Below are 18,973 nucleotides of genomic sequence, written 5' to 3' on the forward strand. Positions count from 1 at the left end.
CCCCTTCAACCCTGCTGCCTTTACTCCCCCATAAGCACTGATCCTGAGAGTACTTCCCAGTGAAAGTCCTGCACACAGACCTCTACCTGAGAGTCTGGTTCCCATGGAATCCAACTGAAGACAGAGGATTATTTCCCAATCAGCTTGTAATTAACTCAAGGGCTTAACAGATGTGGATGGAGGACCCAAGGCCGGCCCATGAGGCACAGGGATCGGGTGTGGGGGAAACAGGAAGCCAGTTATCACTGGTCTGTTATGACTGTTTGCTTACGGTCAAAGTCACTTATCTCACCAGAGGTGCTTTCCCTTTCACAAGGCATCCTTTGGAACCACCCTGGCTCTGGGAGGAGGGGAGGGAGGTGCTTTCCCTTGTAGGCATCACTGTCACCGTTTGAAACCACCCCGACTTGGGGAAGAGGAGAAAGCACCTGGCAGCCTTCTTCTGCCTTTTCAGGGTGGCAGGGACATGGATGACAAATCAGAGAGAGACGGGGGAAAGAGGAAGGCTTGCCAAGCAGGTCAGCAAAGCTGAGCAGAGAAGCTTCCCTGCTGGGAACAGGGCGTGCTCAGGCGAGCCTCTGATGGACGTGGGGAAGACTCACGTTTCCCTCCTGTTCGATGGGGATGGGAGTGTGAGATGGTAAGTAGGAGGAAATAGTATCAAAAACGGTAAAATTAAACATTGTGATACTTGCACAAATTTTTATTCACCCCTACTGATGCTATGAAAATCAGAGTGATCAGAACTGACAGGTGGGCAACCTGGATCCTAATGAATGGATTCCATAATTGCTTTTTGCTAGACATCAGCCAATATTCACTCTTCCCCCTTGACGTAAATCTTGCCCTGCTCTGTCCCAATATGTGCCTAAAATAACGTTGGACTACATAAGTGAGCTCCACTTTATACAACAAACTTATTTTTTGTATTTAATCATGTAATAACGACTAATAAATTAATTGCATTATAAAGTCCTTTCACCTATGTTCCTTTATTTGACCCTTACAACTATCTATCCTCTTGTGGGGGAGAAAACTGAAATTCTGAGAGGTCATTGGCTGGTTCAGGGCCTCTCAGTAGGTGGATGAACTAGGACTTAAACTTGGGTCTATAGACACTAAAGTCTGTAATTATTTCCTTCCTTGAAAAGCACTGAAAGAATTTACTTTTCAGAAGACTCCCATAGTGCATCTGTTTATCCTCTGTATAAATCTGGATGTTCCCCTAATATGAGGTGCAAGCCACCTGATTTCTTTGAAAGAACAAGACTTTCTCATAAGAAAATAGACAATGAAGGAGTCATCTCTGCAGTGCTCCAGGTGAGTGGGAGATTGGCAGTCACTAAGATTTCCAATCTTGCCCAAGTGGCTTGCGGTGGGTATTAGAGTTACTCACATTCCTGAGAATGGCTTGGGGATGTTACCAGCAGAGCCACCTGGAGTGGTGGGAGGGGACACCACCAAGGACAGGAGCATCTCCCGGAACAAGAGGTGCTGTGGGGAAGAGCTCCAGCTCTCATCCAGGCAGGTGCAAAGGATTCTGGAAGTAATAGAGGGCCCAGTGTGAAACCAGGCCCTTTGCGGGCCCATTCTGTGTAATCCTCCCTGTGCTGCTGTGAGATGACTTTTCCCCTCCTTCATTTCAAATGTGGAAAGGGGGCTTGGAGATGTTGAATTGTCAAAGGTTAGAGCAATAAATGGGGTTTGGGATTAGAGCCCAGGTCTCTCTGACTCCAAATCTGTTGTTTTTAATCACTGTGTTATACTGATTATAGAGCTAGGCAGGATAATGAATTGCATTGCATACCTTCAGACCCATATGTATAATATTTCTTCAAGACTTATTTAGTGGAAGATTAAGGCTGGAAGGGGGAAATGTTGCTGGGGGAGGGAGGGCAGCATCCGGTATGGGTACTTCACTCAGCAGACAAAGTCCATTTGTCGATAACTCCTCCTTCCTTGTAAGGCAGACTGGGCAGCTCTGTGCTCCCCTGAGCTGAGTGTTGGGAAGTATCTTCTTCCCCACCCTGAGCAGCCCACTGGGGTATCCCTGACAAGTACAAGCAGTTTGCATCCTGAGATGTGGCTTCATAAACAATGATGCCAGGGAGGGTGTAGTGTTGAAGCCTGGCTCTGCGGGCACTGCCTCTGTTTCCCATGTGGCCAGGTCACACACCACATCAGTGGCCACTCTGGAGAAGTCTCACCTTCTGTCTCCTGGCTTCGTTCAGTATGACCTGCTTCTGCACTCTGTCTGGTGTGGGCATACTGGGGGAAATTCTGGGCCCCCTGGCAAAATGGCTCTACCCTGCATGTCCTCCACCTGGCCACGCAGCTCCCGTTCTGCCACAGGGGTTCAGACACCCTCCTCTCTGCCGAGAGAATAGGACGGGAGGGGAGCTGGTGGTTGTTACCTGCTTGGGTGGCTTCCCTCAGACTGTATCTCCTGCTTCCCCTCAGAATGCCAACAGACCCAGGAAATCAGTACATCCTTCCTCTACCCACCTTACTCTGAAGGAAGCTTGGGTTAAAGGAAGGCCATCTTCAGGGAAACCTGCCCCAAGATTTGCACATCATGATAAATATATAAACGACAGCCTATTCTCTCCATTTTATTTACTGTCTGTAATTGTTGACCATTTCACTGAGGCTAAAGTCAGTGGCATTTTGGTTGAGTATATATCAAATTGAATATTTTTTAAGACCATAATTTTATACAGTAATTCAGACACATTTCCCTTAAAAAGTTAGTAGCCTACCAAGAATTCAGTCCACAGTGTGGCAAATCTGTACTGTGCCCAAGCCTATTTCAACATTTAGGAGAAGATAAGCTGAAAGGTTGTGCACAAATAAGTATACAAAGTGGGAATATGGAGACACGAGCTAAGATGACCAGAGGTGACTGGCATCGAGGGAAGACCTGTGAAAAACCTGCATTGGTAGCAACGTGCTCATCACAATCCTGCAAATCATTAGAAGAAAAGAAAGGCAAAAGATGAATGTCCAGGCCCCTGGGCTAGGACGTCGGCCAGCCGAGGTGTGGAGGAGTCTGTCCTAATCTGTGCGAAGTCTGGTAGTGACGAGATTAAACTGAGCTGGAATTATGTGCAGATTATTCCATGACTGAAAGACTCTGGGAGAGCACTCACTGGTGCTCAGGGAGTTTGAACTTCCCGGAGGGTGTTGGGGGCCTTGTGTCATCCTAGCCTAAAGACATGTGAATAATTTCCCAGTGATTGCTAGTGGGTTTGCCCACATTCCATGAAGACAAATTGGCCACCACTACTAAGGAGGGTCATGAAGGCCAGGGGAAGATGTTGCTGTAGCCCATCTGCCCCCACAGGCAGGAAGGTTTGGAACAACTGGCTGTGAATGTAACATTTGAACGATCCTGTGTTATCCATGGTGATGTCCATTTTCCCTTAGTTTGTCTGGACTAAGTCTCTCATGCATAACAAGTAGATACTCTAATCATTTAGATTTAATGAACGGCTTTCTGATTCCCTTTAGGAAAGGGAAAGTGTTATCCCAATCTAGTCTCTGGCAGAGAATACTTCAGAGAGAAAATGGCTTAGGTTAAAGCATTCTGATAAACAAATTCATCTAAGATATGTATGACTAAGAGTTATTTAACGTGTTGCATTTTAAGAGAGGAAGTCAGTTATTTTTAAGGAACAATTTAATGACTCCATACCTCATTGCAATAGAATTTTTTTGTTGCGTTTTATTTTGTTTGAAGTGGGTGGACTTTCTGGATGCTTCTTAATTGACATACTTAGATCAGTGCATCTCCACCTTTGATGTATACATGAACCACCTGGGGATCTTGTTAAATTTGACTCTGATTTAGTAGGTCTGGGGTGGGACCTGAGCTTCTACATTTCTAACAAGCTCCCATTGGGGGCTGTTGTTGTTAGTAAGGGACCACCCTTCAGGTAGAGAAGTGGAGATGATGTTGGCTGTGAAGCACAAGCTAGGATCAGAATAATTGCCAGAAGAGTTGTGAAATGCCCTTTTCTGAACTGTCCCAAAGATTCTTGTTCAGGAGCCCTGGGGTTAGGCAGTCAATAAGATTTCCAATCTTGCTCAACTGGCTTGTTCCCATGTGGGGTGGGGTCTGGGAGCCTTTATAATTAACAAGCTCCCTGGTGACGCTGATGTAGGTGATCCAGACAACATTTGAAGGAACACTGTTTTGGAGCAGATGTCTCAAAATTCAATGTGCATACAAGTCCCATGGGACCTTGTTTAGATGTAGCCTGGTTCCACATTTCTAACCAGCTCTTGGATGATGCCAAGGATACTGGCCTGCAGACCACAGTTGGAGTCACAGTGCCGTAGAGTCATGGTTCTCAAAGTGGGGTCCCTGGATAGGCATCAGCATCACCTGGGGAACTTGTGAGAGATGCAAATTCTCCGGCTCCATTGCAGACTTACTGAAGGTCTGGTGGAGCCCAGTGATCTGTTAACAAGCCCTCCCAGTGGTCTGAGGCATGCTGGAGTTTGAGAACTACTGCTAGAGGTGTGGTAAGTGCTCTCACCCTCCACAAATGCTTCCCCAGCATGGAGCAACACCCCAGTAGAGTAGCTGAGGGCTGTTCATTCACAGGGGTGCCTGTGGCCTCAGGAGGACACTGATTCTAAGAAGAGGAAGCCCTTGAGGAGTAGGTGCTGACATGGATGGAGGTGCCCCTGAGGGTTAATGAGGTCTTCTGTCCAGGTTGGTGGCAGAAGGAAGGGCTGGCTCAGAACTGGGATGCTGGGCAACAAGGGTCGGGTGGTAGCGGTGGGTTTGTGACCCAGGGCCTCCTGTCCTCTCAACATTTCTGCTGCAGCTCAGGGCCCTTCCCAGGACCCACGCTCCTTGGGAATGCTGTACACCCACTGTTTATACTAAGGTGTTAAGAACTTAATATGTTACTTCTTCCAGGGTCATTTGCATTTAAAAAGTGGCTTTGGGAGGAAGCACTATTTCTAAAGTAGAATTTTGAGCTCTGAGATGCCTGGGTAGGAAGCTGCCTGGCCTTGCTCAGTGACAGCCTATGTGGCAGATGTATGCGGCTCTGCCTCCCGCTTTCACTAGTGAAAGCTGGCAGGGCCCCCTCCCTGGGTGCAGGCGGAGCGTGAGCTGAGGAATTCCCCATCTGCTTGGCTGCCTCCTGGAATCTCTCACAGCTCCATCCTCTGTGGGAGAGCGGCAGCAATTAGCATAACTGGAACAGAACCTCTTTGTCTACATTCCAGACTGTGGGATTCAGGCCTCCCCCAGAGACATGCTAATTATGTGGAAAGGACCCTGGGTGCTTATTGGCGTTGATTCTTGCTCAATGTTGCTGCTGCTGGAGAATAAACCAGGTGTAGGAGGCACCATGGCCCAGGCTTGTGCCTTCTCATCCGGGAAACCTCTTGCTATGCCAGCCCCAGAGTTCTCTCAGTATCTTCCCCTTCCAAATTTCTACAGCCCTCTGTGGTCAGGAAATCATGCTTGCCCTTGGCATGAGTGTCTTCCATCACCTCAGCCATGCTTGGTCTCCTCCCCATCTGGACTGCAGTTCATGCACAGGAGACCTTGTTTTATACTTAATTAACTAATCAAACAACCAATCAATGTGTATTAAAGAAACCTTTTGCCAAGCACTGTGCAAAGATCAATAAGGCACCATTTGGAATGAGATGTGTGCAGCGTAGGTGGGGATGCAGGGGTAAACAGCTGAGTGGACAGTTCCATAGCAATGTGAACAGAGGAATGCGTTGGATGCCCTGGACACATTGAGGAGGGGGTATAGAAAAGTGCTTGGGCACGACTACGGGGAGAGCTTCCTGAAGGAGGTGACATCTGAACAGTATTAAAGATGAAGAGGGTTTATCATCTAGGTGAAGGAAGAGCATGTACAAAGTCACATGGGAGTTTGAGGCTTTCCTGGGACCACAGACAGCTGAGGCTGCTAGACTGTGGGCCACCTGTGAGAGTGGCAGAAGATAAAATGGAGAGGTGGGTGGCTGGGTCCCAAAAGGTTTTGCCTTCTAAGCTAAAGTTTGGAGGATGACCTTACAGCACTGGGCACCCAGTGAGGGATTTGAATCAGAGGGTAATGTGGTCAGGGTTGTGTTTAGAGAGGGCCACAGTGTGGGGGATGGGCTGGAGGGGCACCCTGGAAGGGGAGAGAAGAGAAAGGCACCAAACTGCTGAGGAATGAGACCAGGGCAAGGAGCGGGGGGAGAGGAAGGAGGTGGTGTGGCACAGAGGCACCAGAGATAGGATCCTGGTACATGGTGGTGCCACGGGGATCAAGACAAGGATGACAGGGGGTGAGGACAATTCCTGTTCTGGACACAGTAAGTGAGGTGCCCATGGATGGACTGGACTCATGGGGAGCTGGGACATAACGGTCTGGAGTGAAGGAGAGGGATCTGACAGAGGGATCTTGGTGCTGGAAGTGGCATGAGGCGGTGGCATGAGGTGGTGGCGAGCCCCGCTGAATTTGAATCCTGGTTTGCCCCGTACTCGTGTAGACTCTAGGAAGACACTGGATTCAACAAGATCACATGTGTAGGGTGCTTAGCACAGTGCCTGGGACATCATAGGCACTCTGCACATGGTTTCCACACAGCTGGAATTTGAAGCTGGATGTGGGAAGGATGGCCTGGGGGCGAATGAGCAGGGTGACAAAGAGGAGAGCCACCACAGAGCCCTCAAGCAGCCAGCAGCCAGCAAGAGAGGAGAAGGGGGCCAGGGAGACCAGGAGAGGGAGAGCGGATGTCCCAGACATCTGGGGGGTCATGAAATGAACGGAGGGCTTGTTGACTGCCGGCCATGAGGTTCCTGGTGATTTTAAAGCAATTTCAGTGGGGTGGGAAATGAGTGTGGAAAACACTTGCAAAAAACTTTGCTATGAAAGACTGGAAATCATAAAAAGAGGCAAAAGGAAGAAGTGATATGTTCCACAGCTCACTGAAATTGTCTTTGCAGGAGCCATCTGCCTCCCTGACCACCTCTCAGCATCCCTGCATGCCCCAGTCTGGCTTCGGGGCTGCTCTCCTCCCAGCTCCCCTGCAGGAAAGAGCTGTAGCAAAACCCGCACATGGTGAACTGTGCTTATTGGTTACTATGTGTCTTCCCGTTAGACCATGAGGAGCCCAGGAACTCTGCCTGCGGGGTTGGGTTTCCCAGCATCTCTCCCAGTGCTGGGCACCAACTAGGTGCTCCATAAACACGTCTTGGACAAGCTTGTGTGAGATGTTGAAGGCTCCTGCTTCCAGACGCTGCCTACCTGGGAGACCCATGTGGAGTGAACCAGGACTGTCCTGGGATGGAGCTGCAAAGCACCTTGTGATTCAAGTATGACCAAGAAAGAGAAAAGGGCTCTGAGGATTCTCCTGTCATCAACCCTGGGGCAGTGCCTCATGAATAAATGTTCAAATGCAACCATGTCCACACCAGGCATGTTGACCCAGAGTAGCTCACTTATTTGTTCCTGGGACCACTGTGTGTAGGTGCTAAGTATATGCTAAGTCTTGTCCCTCCTCGGGCTTGAAAAGTCAAAAGGAAGCGGAGCCGTCAGTGTGTGGGTGCTGTGAGTGAAAGGATCTGGCCACGCACATGTTGTAGTTCCCTCCTCGCTGATGCCTCAACTTGGCCTGGGCTCTCCTAAGGGTGAGCTGCAGGGGCAGGGGACGCACTGGGAGGTGCTGTGGTGATCTTAGTCTCCTCACCTGGGAAGTCAAGGAGGCATTTCAGTTCCTGTTGGCTCAGATTCTGATTGATTTTAGATCCTTGCTAGAGATTGGGTTTTGACAGAAAGAGGCTGGAAGGCAGTTATGCACCTGAAAAAGGGCCTCCGAGGAGAGTGGAGGGCTAAGAATGGAAGGTGATCAGCTGACTACCTCCATGCTCTTGTGTCATTTCATCCAACTGAGCAGGCAGGGTGACCCCAGCCATGAGTCACCCTAACAACCAAGGCAAGTTCTCAGTGACTGAAAGTTCACATGAAATGATATACATGGGCTCCCATGGGAATAGCAATTTGGACCAGACCAGTTCAAACCTGCCCTGAAAGTAACCCGAAAGCCCATAAGGGGGTCTCAGGACTCCATGGGACCATTCTCTCTACGACCTTCACTCTGGATCTGCTCTGGCCCGGAGGCACCTAGTTCTGCACTGTGCTTAGCCAGCCTCTTAAGGAATCCAGGGCCAACGCAGACACAGCCTGTAGGGAGGAAAGGCAGTCTCCTGGGTATCCGTCATAGTACAGCCTTCTCCCTTATCTACAGCAAAACCATTTGAAGGAACCTCTCTCTGTCCTTGGTGCCATGAAAATGCTAACCCCTAAAGGCCTGGTGTTGCGTCTCGGTGGATAGGGCAGGGATTCTGGGAGAGCTTTGTTCTTCCCTCTTTGGCAGTGAGGTTTCAGGCAGGAAGGCAGAGAGGAGGCTGCATCATGCACTCTGCTTTCCTTAGCTTTGCAGAGGGCCCATGTTTCTTATGCATTTACACTTCTCATGGTGCCTGGCATTGGGCTGGACAAATAGGTGTTGCCCCTAAAGTACTTGTTGATTGACTGAATGAGTTGCAAACTGCAAAAACAAAATGCTTTTCCCATTTCCTAAATTATATACATGGAGATCTGCCATTTCAACCTGATCCTGAAGGATGAAGTTCAGATTTTCTGTTTGAACAGGGGGTGCTGTCATGACCTGGGTGGGAGGTATTCCCAGCCCGCCTCTGTCTGCCACCTTGCGGAGCCTGCTCTTCCCAAGGCAGCTTTGTTTGCCTCTGGCTCTGATCAGACAGTCGGTGAGAGTGTGTTTTGTGACTTGGTTGGTGTTTGCTTTAGGAAGTGGCTCTTACATCTTGAAGTTAAGAAGACCCTTCTGATGCACGGCTACTAAGTTGACTTGAGGGGATGAAGAAATTATAGCATCTTCAGAGTATGTTTTTATTTTCAATGCAACGATGACACTCTGATAAGGCGAGGCAATGTGTTTTCACAGGGAAGAGCTGTGAACTTGGGGTCAGAAGACTTGAGTGCTTCTGCCACTGAAGGTCCATGGATGCTTTACCACCTGGGCTCAGTGGTATATAAATGGGGATAAGAATACTTCTCCCAGCCCCTTCTAGGCTAGTTCTGAGGATCAATTGAGATAAAAATATGCTAGAGCTCTGAAGGAGCCATACGGTGTCTTGAGGTAAGGGACAGTTCCTCTGATTACAAGCCAACTAGACTCTCCCTCCTCCAGATATCTGCTAGCCCAGCCTGCAGGCCTGCAGGGTGTGGGGGGTGTTGGTGGGTGTGGGGCTCGTAGTCCAGCGCAAGGCCTTCCAGTTGGCAGCACAGTCCACTGTCTTGTATCTCTTGTCCATTTTGCCCCACACTAGAGCCCGTGGGACTTCAAAGTCGGAAATGTCTTCTGGTATTTGCCATGAGCAAACAACTTTCCTGGTGCTGTACCAGGAGGGCCCCTGGGAAGGTCACTGTTGGAGAAGATCAGAGCCTGGCCTTTATCTCCGCGACAGTTACACTCTTTATAGCCGCTCAGGTGTCGTATTGTTTCCCCAGTGATGACGTGATTGGAATTCGGCCCATCTGTGTAGCACTCCCCACTACTGAATTAGTACAGGGGAGACCGAGGAATTGCATACTGGACAATGAAAGCAATGGACTTGGGATTTTACAAGCTCCCAGAAATTCTCTTTTGGTTGAGAGGCAGCTGAGCAGAGAATGGTTAAACATCTGGAGTTCTCTTTTCTGATCTGGCAGCTGGGAATGTGGCAGGGGTGGCTTATTAAATCCCTGGGCATCGTCTTGTTAAAACTATCTTATGTGAAGCAGGCCAGCGCCCGAGGGAGAGGAAGTGGCTTTCTAGGGGCTGTGTCTGCACGGTGGCTGAGCCAAAATATCGGCATCAGAAGTATGGAATTTAGCACACACACAGAAAAGAGAGATCAATTCACAGAGAGCAATTTTGAATAGGATACAGGGATCAACAATGTCTGATTCTTGTTCTTCAGGAAGCTACAAGAAAGGTTATAGACTATAGCCACATATGGTTATGATCCATGGTGGACTGTTACAACCGCTATTCGGAGGTGCCAACACAGTGTGATGGAGATTTAGGGTATTGCTATGGTCTCAATATTTGTGTCCCTCAAAATTCATGTGTTGAGGCCTAACCCCCAGTGTGGGGCCCTTGGAAAGTGATTAGGTTGGTGCCCTTGTAAAAGAGACCCCACAGATCCCCCAGCTCCTTCCCTCACTGGAAGATACGATGAGAAGTCCTCACCCCACCAAGCTGGCACTTCGATCTTGGACTTCCAACCTCCAGAACTGTGAGAAATAAATTTCTATTGTTTATAAACTACCCAGTTTCTGGTATTTTGTTATAGCAACCCAAACAGACTGAGACAGATATCATTGGGAAAGTACTGGAAGTCTGATGGCTAGTGGGTAGCTGCACCAGCCTAGGGCTGCAGAGCCACACCCACGGCCATGTGTCTCAACAGAGCCCCACATTTTTGCCACCATGAGCTGGTAGTCTGAGAGCATCATTATGTCAGTCTGGGCTTGAGGCCAGTCTCTTTGGAGATAAACTAGCGGCTATGGCACAGGCTGTATCAGACGCATGCCAGGGATAACTACCTTTCTGGAAGACAGCTGCTCTAGGGACTCCAAGCCTATCACCCTACGATGCCTCCTCTGATTTAGACTTGCCCATCCCCCAAAGATGAGGTTCCTTCCTACTTTAAACAAGTAAAGAAAAATAGAAGCCATCAGAAGCAGCCCCTCCCCTTCTTCTCCTGTTTTCGCCCTCTGTTCCCTCTCCAAGTCACAAGGGGAGTTGTGTCCTTCATCTCCTCTCCTGTCCAACTGACTCCCAACACCTGTGCCCTGGATTTCACCATCTACTATTCCCACCAAACGTCCCCTCTCTCCCAGGGAGGAAGGGCTGGATGTGAAGACGATGCCGTCACCACTGCTCTGTGGCCAGGGAGGGACTCACTGAGCATGACAGCAGAGGAGCTCGTGTCTCCGGGAGGGAAGAAGGCACGCCCACCATCTCGCAGGGACTAAACTCCAGGCCACAGGCCTTGGGAGACTGGAAGGGGTGAGAGGCCCGTGGTGTGAGGAAGAGACCGGGTGAGGCCCCGAAGATGACAGGGAGCCTCTAGGGAGGCCGGAAGCTGAGGGTGAGCACAGAGCCTCCACACTGCTTCGGTGGGACGTGCCCACCTCTTTAGATAGAATGACTTCCCGTATCTCCTCCCGAGCTCTGAGCAAAAGCTGGTGTCTCCCTGTTGTTCCTGGTTTGGGAGGCTGGCCTGTGGTCTCTACTTTTCTACATTCTATTTCCTGCTTTTCCCTGGACGTTCCTCCTTCTACCTGCATCACCGCTTCCTAGTCTAAGCTAGTATTTCAGCTACTCTGGCTCTCACTTGGATCGAGCTTCCCAGTTTCTGTCTCAAGAGACAAACACCTGTCCTCAGCTTGGCTTTTGGGAGCTTTCCTTCCTATCTGTTTTACTGTGTTCCTGTGACAGCGGTGTTCTTGTAAGGACTCCTCCATCACGTCACTCCCCAGCTCAGTGGTGTTTGGAAGCTCCCCCAGCTCTGGTGGCCTTGAAAGCAGGAACAGCTGCCCAGGCCAGCACTGAGTCTGTTGCTGTAACAGCCTGCCCTACTGTAGGGGCAAAAGGCCTCCCTGCCAGTGTGCATTTGGGGTGTGTGGGGTGTCCTTGTTTCCCAGACTGAGTATTAGGCAATAGGAGGTATGCACATGTAGAGGGATGTATTTTAGGGACTGGCTAATGTGAGTGTGGAGACTGGTAAATCCTAAATCTGCAGTGGAGGCTGACAGGCTGGAGGGCCAGGGAAGAGTTGCTGTTTGAGACCAAAGGCAATCTGCTGGCACAATTCCCTCTTCCCTAGGGAAGGTTAGTCTATTTTGTCTATTAATGCCTTCAACTGATTGGATGAGGCCCACTCACATTATGGAGGGTAATCTGCTCTACTTAGAGTCTGCTGACTTAAATGTTAGTCACATCTGAAAAAAATACCTTCACAGGAACATCTAGAATACTGTTTGGACAAATACTTAGGTACTGTAGCCCAGCCAAGTTAATGCATAAAAGCAATCATCACAGACTGGTTATCTTACTCTTCTAAGAAGTGCATTCCCCCAGCCTGGGTGTTTATCTGTTCCTGACCCTGGAGGCTGATATGCCCAGATACCCCAATGAGTATAAAACATGCCCTGAATGAATGCAAAGAAGGTGTTATTTCAGGAGTACAAGTGCAGAATCCACTCCTGGGCAGTGGTTGACAATGGCAGGTGGGATCTGAGCAAAGCCTCTGGGACAATGCCGATGGCCACAAGATCTTCAATCTCATGCCGTAAGCCTCAGCCCTCCTGTCTTGGTTTCCTCTTCCATTAAAAAGAGGGTAATTTGTGGGATTAATTATGATAATAGGATGTGAGTGCCTATCACACAAGATGTCATATAAAGGATACACAACAAATATCGGTTTTCTTGTTTCTTTCATCCCTCCCCCATTCCTTCCTATTCTTTTTCCAGGGAGATGGTTCTCCTATGACTCAGTGAAAGGTTGAGACACATAATCTTTGGTTTGTGGGGCAGATCTTTTTCCAGTTCCACCTTCCACTCAGGCAGAGATCTAGAATAAGGTGCCCTATCCAACTACCCATCTTGGAGCAACCTTAGATTTTTTTCTAATTTGCCAGTTTCACCACCTTTTCCACCAATCCCAGTCAGCTATCAGTCCTGATTGTGTGGGTGAGTGAGTGCTTCTACTGTACTGCTTCTCTGGCCAGAACATAACTCATCCATTTCCGGAATTATTTTTTTTCTCTTACAAGCCCCGTGTGTGTGGCTCAGACCCAGGAGAGTTCATGAATGAGTAAGGCATCATGGTAAATTGTGAGTGCTCAGCACCAGCCACATGGAAGCAACACTCTTTCATCTGTGACTTTACACTTGTCTTAGGTAGAAAAAACAAAACCAAAAGAAATGCAGGCATTGCCTCATCTGTCCAGCTGTTTTGCCCAGGAGTACAAGTCTGAGCCTGACTTTCCACATCATTTTGCAGTGGAAGGTAGACCGGTTCAGGCAAACGGAAGCTGCAAAGAAAATAATGGTTTAATGACTGTAGGCTTGTCTTGAATGAGCCAGTGGGCGATAAATTTCCACATTACCTCTGGCAGGGAAGGTTGGTTGGCATATTAAACAGGAAGGAAAGTAGCATTCAACTTTCCATCATCAAATACTTGTCACAGTTGATTTTATGGAAGTAAATAACAGAACACTAGAAAAGAGGTCCTATGGCATAGTGGAAGGCAACCAATCTAAGGTGATCGTCCCCTGTGGCTGAGCATGCCAGCAAGATGCTCAGACTGGCCATGGCTTCTCTGGGAGCCGACCTGGCTTGCCCATCCTATGTTCTGGCCCAGGGGCTGTCTTTGGAGAGCTGCCTATGGCTTTGAACAAGAGCATCACCAATCTGCAGGGAACCACACTTGAATCTACAATTCCAAACTCAAGATAGTGGAATGTAGCATGAGAATTCCTGGGGTCCTTATTGAACACACATACCTAAATTTCCCCACCCCATGTGGGTGTGATGCATGTTCACTGAGCTCACCTGGTGCTTCTGCTGCATAGCCAGGTATGGGAACCACAGGCCTAACCTAATGTGGAGTGATTAGACGTGGAGCACTGGCTTCCAAATTGGTCCCCTTTCTCTTGCCTCTCTGGTTCTTCACTGTTTCATGGCCTCAACACTAACTTTGCACATGAATGTGCTCTCAAGAGTATGTGATTATCAGGTGCTTCAGGTGTTTGGCCCACCTGCCCCACACTGAAAGACATTCACACACAGCCCTTCCCTCCCAGAGTTGAAAATCACTGCCTTATGCAGTTTAAAGAGCGAAGTATATTGCAATACAGGCTTACCTCAAGAAAGAACAATCCCAAACGAACAGTATAAACTCACAATTAATGAAACTATAAAAAGAAGAACAAATGAGGCCCAAAGTCAGGAAAATGAGGGACATTAATAAAGATCAGAGCAGAAGTAAATAAAATTGAGAAGAATAAAGCAATAGAATCAATGAAACCAGTAACTGATTCTTTGAAATAATAAACAATAAACCCCTAGCCAGACTTATCAAGAAAAAAAGAGAGCCTGCACACATAAACAGAATCAGAAATGAGAAAGGAAAAAATCACTATGGACAACATGGAAATACAAAGAATTATTAGAGAATACTATGAAAAATTATATGCTAACAAATTGGATAACTGAGAAAAAATGGACAACGTTCTAGAAAAATACAGCCTTCTAAGACTGACCCAGGAAGAAACAGAAAATCTGAACAGACCAATTACCAGCAATGAAATTGAATTGCTAATCAAATAAACTATCTAAGAACAAAATCTCTGGACCTGATGGCTTCACCACTGAATTTTATCAACCATTTAGAGAAGACCTAATACCCATCCTCTCTAAAGTTTTCCAAAAAGTAGAAGAGAAAGGAATACTTTCAAACTCATTCTATGAGGCCAGTATCACTCTAATACCAAAACCAGGCAAAGATACCACAAAAAAAGAAAACTACAGACCAATATCTCTGATGAACATAGATGCAAAAATACTCAACAGAATATTAGCAAACCGAATTAAAAAATATATCAAAAAAGATCATCCATCATGATCAAGTAGGATTTATTTCAGGGATGCTAGAATGGTACAATATTTGAAAATCCATCAACATCATCCACCACATCAACAAAAAGGACAAAAATCACATGATCATCTCCATAGATGCTGAAAAAATTCATGATAAAAACTCTCAACAAAATGGGTATAGAAGGCAAGTACCTCAACATAATAAAGGCCATATATGACAAACCCACAGCCAATATCACACACTTAATAGCGAGAAGCTGAAAGCTTTTCCTCTAAGATCAGGAACAAGACAGGGATGTCCACACTCACCACTTTTATTCAACATAGCTCTGGAGGTCCTAGCCACGGCAATCAGACAACACAAAGAAATAAAGGCATCCAGATTGGTAAGGAAGAGGTCAAACTGTCACTATTTGCAGATAACATGATGTTGTATATTAAAAACCCTAAAGAATCCACCCCAAAACTACTAGAACTAATAACTGAATTCATGAAAGTTGCAGGATACAATATTAATACACAGAAATCTGTTGCATTCCTATATACTAACAATGAACTAGCAGAAAGAGAAATCAGGAAAACAATTCCATTTACAACTGCATTAAAAAGAATAAAATCCCTAGGAATAAACCTAACCAAGGTGGTGAAAGACCTATACCCTGAAATAAGACACTCATGAGAAAAATTAAAGAAGACACCAGTAAATGGAAATACATCCCATGCACATGGATTGGAAGAATGAAATTGTCAAAATGGCCATCCGGTCTAAAGCAATCTACAGATTCAGTGCAATCCCTATCAAAATACCAACAGCATTCTTCAACAAACTAGAACTAATAGTTCTAAAATTCATATGGAACCACAAAAGACCCTGAGTAGCCAAAGCAATACTGAGAAGGAAGAATAAAGCTGGGGGGATTATGCTCCCTAGTGTCAAACTCTACTACAAAGCCACAGTAATGAAAACAATTTGGTACTGGCACGAGAACAGACCCATAGATCAACGGAACAGAATAGAGAGCCCAGATATAAACCCAAGCATATATGGTCAATTAATAAACAATAAAGAAGCAATGGACATACAATGGGGAAATGACAGCCTCTTCAACAACTGGTGTTGGCAAAACTGGACAGCTACATGCAAGAGAATAAAACTGGATCATTGTCTAACTCCATACACAAAAGTAAACTCAAATGGATCAAAGACCTGAATGTAAATCATAAAACCATAAAACTCAAGGAAGAAAACATAGGCAAAAATCTCTTTAATATGAACAGAGCAACTTTTTCCTGAATCTCCTCAGGCAAGGGAAACAAAAGCAAAAATGAACAAATGGGACTAAATCAATCTAAAAAGCTTCTGTACAGCAAAGGACACCATCAACAGAATGAAAAGGCATCCTACAGTATGGGAGAATATATTAGTAAATGACATATCTGATAAGGGGTTAACATCCAAAATATATGAAATGTTCACCTGCCTCAACATGCAAAAAACAAATTCCTGATTTAAAAAATCGGCGGAGGATCTGAACAGACATTTCTCCAAAGAAGAAATTCAGATGGCCCACAGGCACATTAAAAGATGCTCCACATTGCTAATTATCAGGTAAATGTAAATTAAAACCATAAAGATATCACCTCACACCAGTTAGGATGGCCAAGATCCAAAAGACCAAAAACAACAAATGCTGGCAAGGATGCAGAGAAAGGGGAGCCCTCCTACATTGTTGGTGGGAATGTAAATTAGTTCAACCATTGTGGAAAGCAGTATGGAGGTTCCTCAAGAAACTAAAAATAGAAATACCACTTGACCCAGTAATTCCACTCCTAGAAATTTACCCAAAGAATACAAGATCCCTGATTCAAAAGACATATGCACCCCTATGTTATTGAACACTATTTACAGTAGCTAAGATATGGAAGCAACCTATGTATCCATCAGCAGATGAATGGATAAAGAAGAGGTGGTACATATACACAATGGAATATTATTCAGTCATAAAAAGAAAACAAATCCTACTATTTGCAACAACATGGATGGAGCTAGAGGGTATTATGTTCAGTGAAATAAGCCAGGCGGAGAAAGACAAGTAACAAATGATTTCACTCATTTGTGGAGTATAACAAAGCAAAACTGAAGGAACAAAATGGCAGCAGACTCACAGACTCCAAGAAGGTACTAGTGGTTACCAAAGGGGAGGGGTAGGGAGTACAGGTAGGGAGGAAGAGAGAAGGGGACTAAGGGACATTATAATTAGCACACACAATAGAGGTGGGTCACGGGGAAGGCAGTACAGCACAGAGAAGACAAGTAATGACTCTATAGCACCTTGCTACACTGATGGACAGTGACTGTAATGGTGTGTGTGAGGGGAACTTGATAATATGGGTGAATGTTGCAACCACAGGGTTGCTCATGCAAAACCTTCATAATATTGTACAGCTATGATACCTTAATTAAAAAAAAAAAAAGAAAAGAAAATCACTGCCTTATGCATTTCCATGTCTCCAGATAGTGGGAGAGGAGGTTCCCCTGCACACACACCTGGGCATTTGAATTCTTTCCCTTTATTGCCTGCCCTTCCTCCCATGGCCTCAGGGAAGATTAGGAGGCAGAAGGAGGAAATCTCCAGGAATGGGGCTTTCTCTGACCTGGACTCCTGCCTGTGGACAAACTGTTTTGACGTCAGTAGGTGCCTGTACAATGGACTGTGTAAAATTCCTCTTCAAAGAAAGGGGCCCAGTGAACCAAAAGGAGTGCCAACAGGCATCAGCCCTTGGTAATGGCCTTCCTTCAGGTCTGCTCCTTTCCCGGGAAAGGCATGGGTAATTAAAGGAACGGAACTGACTAACTGGTGGCTATTGTTGACGGCGCTGTGTGCACTGGTGGCCAAGAGGCCTAGAGCCAGCATGGAAGGGCCCACACCTGCCTGGGCTGCCCGGGGCCGGGGAGGATGCTGGGAATCCACAGTGAGCCCCTTTCTTAGGAAGCCCCAGAATGGCTCACCTGGCCACGTTCTGTTGGATTGCCTGTGGGTCAGATGCTGCCACGCCCCCTGCCCTTCATGTTCCCCTCTGCAAACCCTTGCTCCGCTGCAGAAGAGAGCGCATGGCCTCTTTTTGGGAGAAGGGTTTTAAAGCCCTCACCATCATGAAGGACACAGGAGCACAGTGGCACCCAAGGGCAGTTCCAGAGCATACAGGGCTCGCACAGGTCGCTCCATGCTGGCCCCTGACTCCTGGTTTCCTCCTGAGATGGTGGGTAGAAGCCCTGTGGCAGAGCTCATTAGTGACACGCTACCCCAGGCCCAGGCTTGCTGTGTAAAAATATGTGCCAGTTCACATTTCACTTGTCGTTCCAGATCTTCTTTCTTGCCTATCTGGTCTTCCATCCTGCTGGCTTTTTGGGCCTGTGTCCCCTTTGGATGGGTAGTGTACACAGGGGGTTGCCTTGCATTCTCATGTGGTCAGGCCCAAGATGCTGCCTCTCAGATTAGCCCCCTGAGCCACCCACCCAGGCTCCACCACACCCCAATCTTATCCTTTGTCCTGGCCCCATCCTCTGGCTCTTGCTCACGTGGGTAGGGGGGATGCAGATGTGGGCAGATGGGATATGGCTGGGGAAGAGAGGATAGGGGGCACTCCTCTCCGCCTCCCTTGGACACCCAGCCTCCTCCCTCGCTACACTCAGCCCTATTCTCTACATCCTTCACATGCTGTCTGGTCAGGACACCTAGCTTGGGTCCCCCTTGTACTCTGTTGCTTTGCCCCTTACGCACACGGGCACAACTGTGTGCAGTAACAGGAAACCAAAGCTTCATGCGGCCCATTCTATTATCCCAGTTAGATCGAAGAGGGCAGGAAACATGCCCCCATTGCTCACTAGTGCCCTGCATGTGGAGGAAGTCCCCCTGTTCTGGCTGACTGACTCCTCCTGGTGAAACGCTCCTTGTTCTCTGTGTTCGGCACTGGAAGCAAAGCTTCCACCCGTGGCTTGATCGTAATGAAAGCCAGTGGAAAGAAGAGCTTTCTTGTTGGGAGGAATCGTGGGTGTATAAAGAAAACTTTGCTCTGACCAAGGCAATCCATTCCCTCATTCTTTGTCCTTTCATTCATTCATTCATTCATTCCCAGTAAGCCTGCTGAGTACCACTTCTGGGTAGTAATGCATGGTCCCTGGGAGCCTACCATGGGGATGGAGCTGGGGAGATGATACTGGAAACAAGTAGACAGCAAGGCAAACCAGCAGGTGACTAAGTGCCCCCAGAC

This window comes from Manis pentadactyla, chromosome 6, assembly GCF_030020395.1.
Source record: "Manis pentadactyla isolate mManPen7 chromosome 6, mManPen7.hap1, whole genome shotgun sequence".
Lineage (NCBI taxonomy): Eukaryota > Metazoa > Chordata > Mammalia > Pholidota > Manidae > Manis > Manis pentadactyla.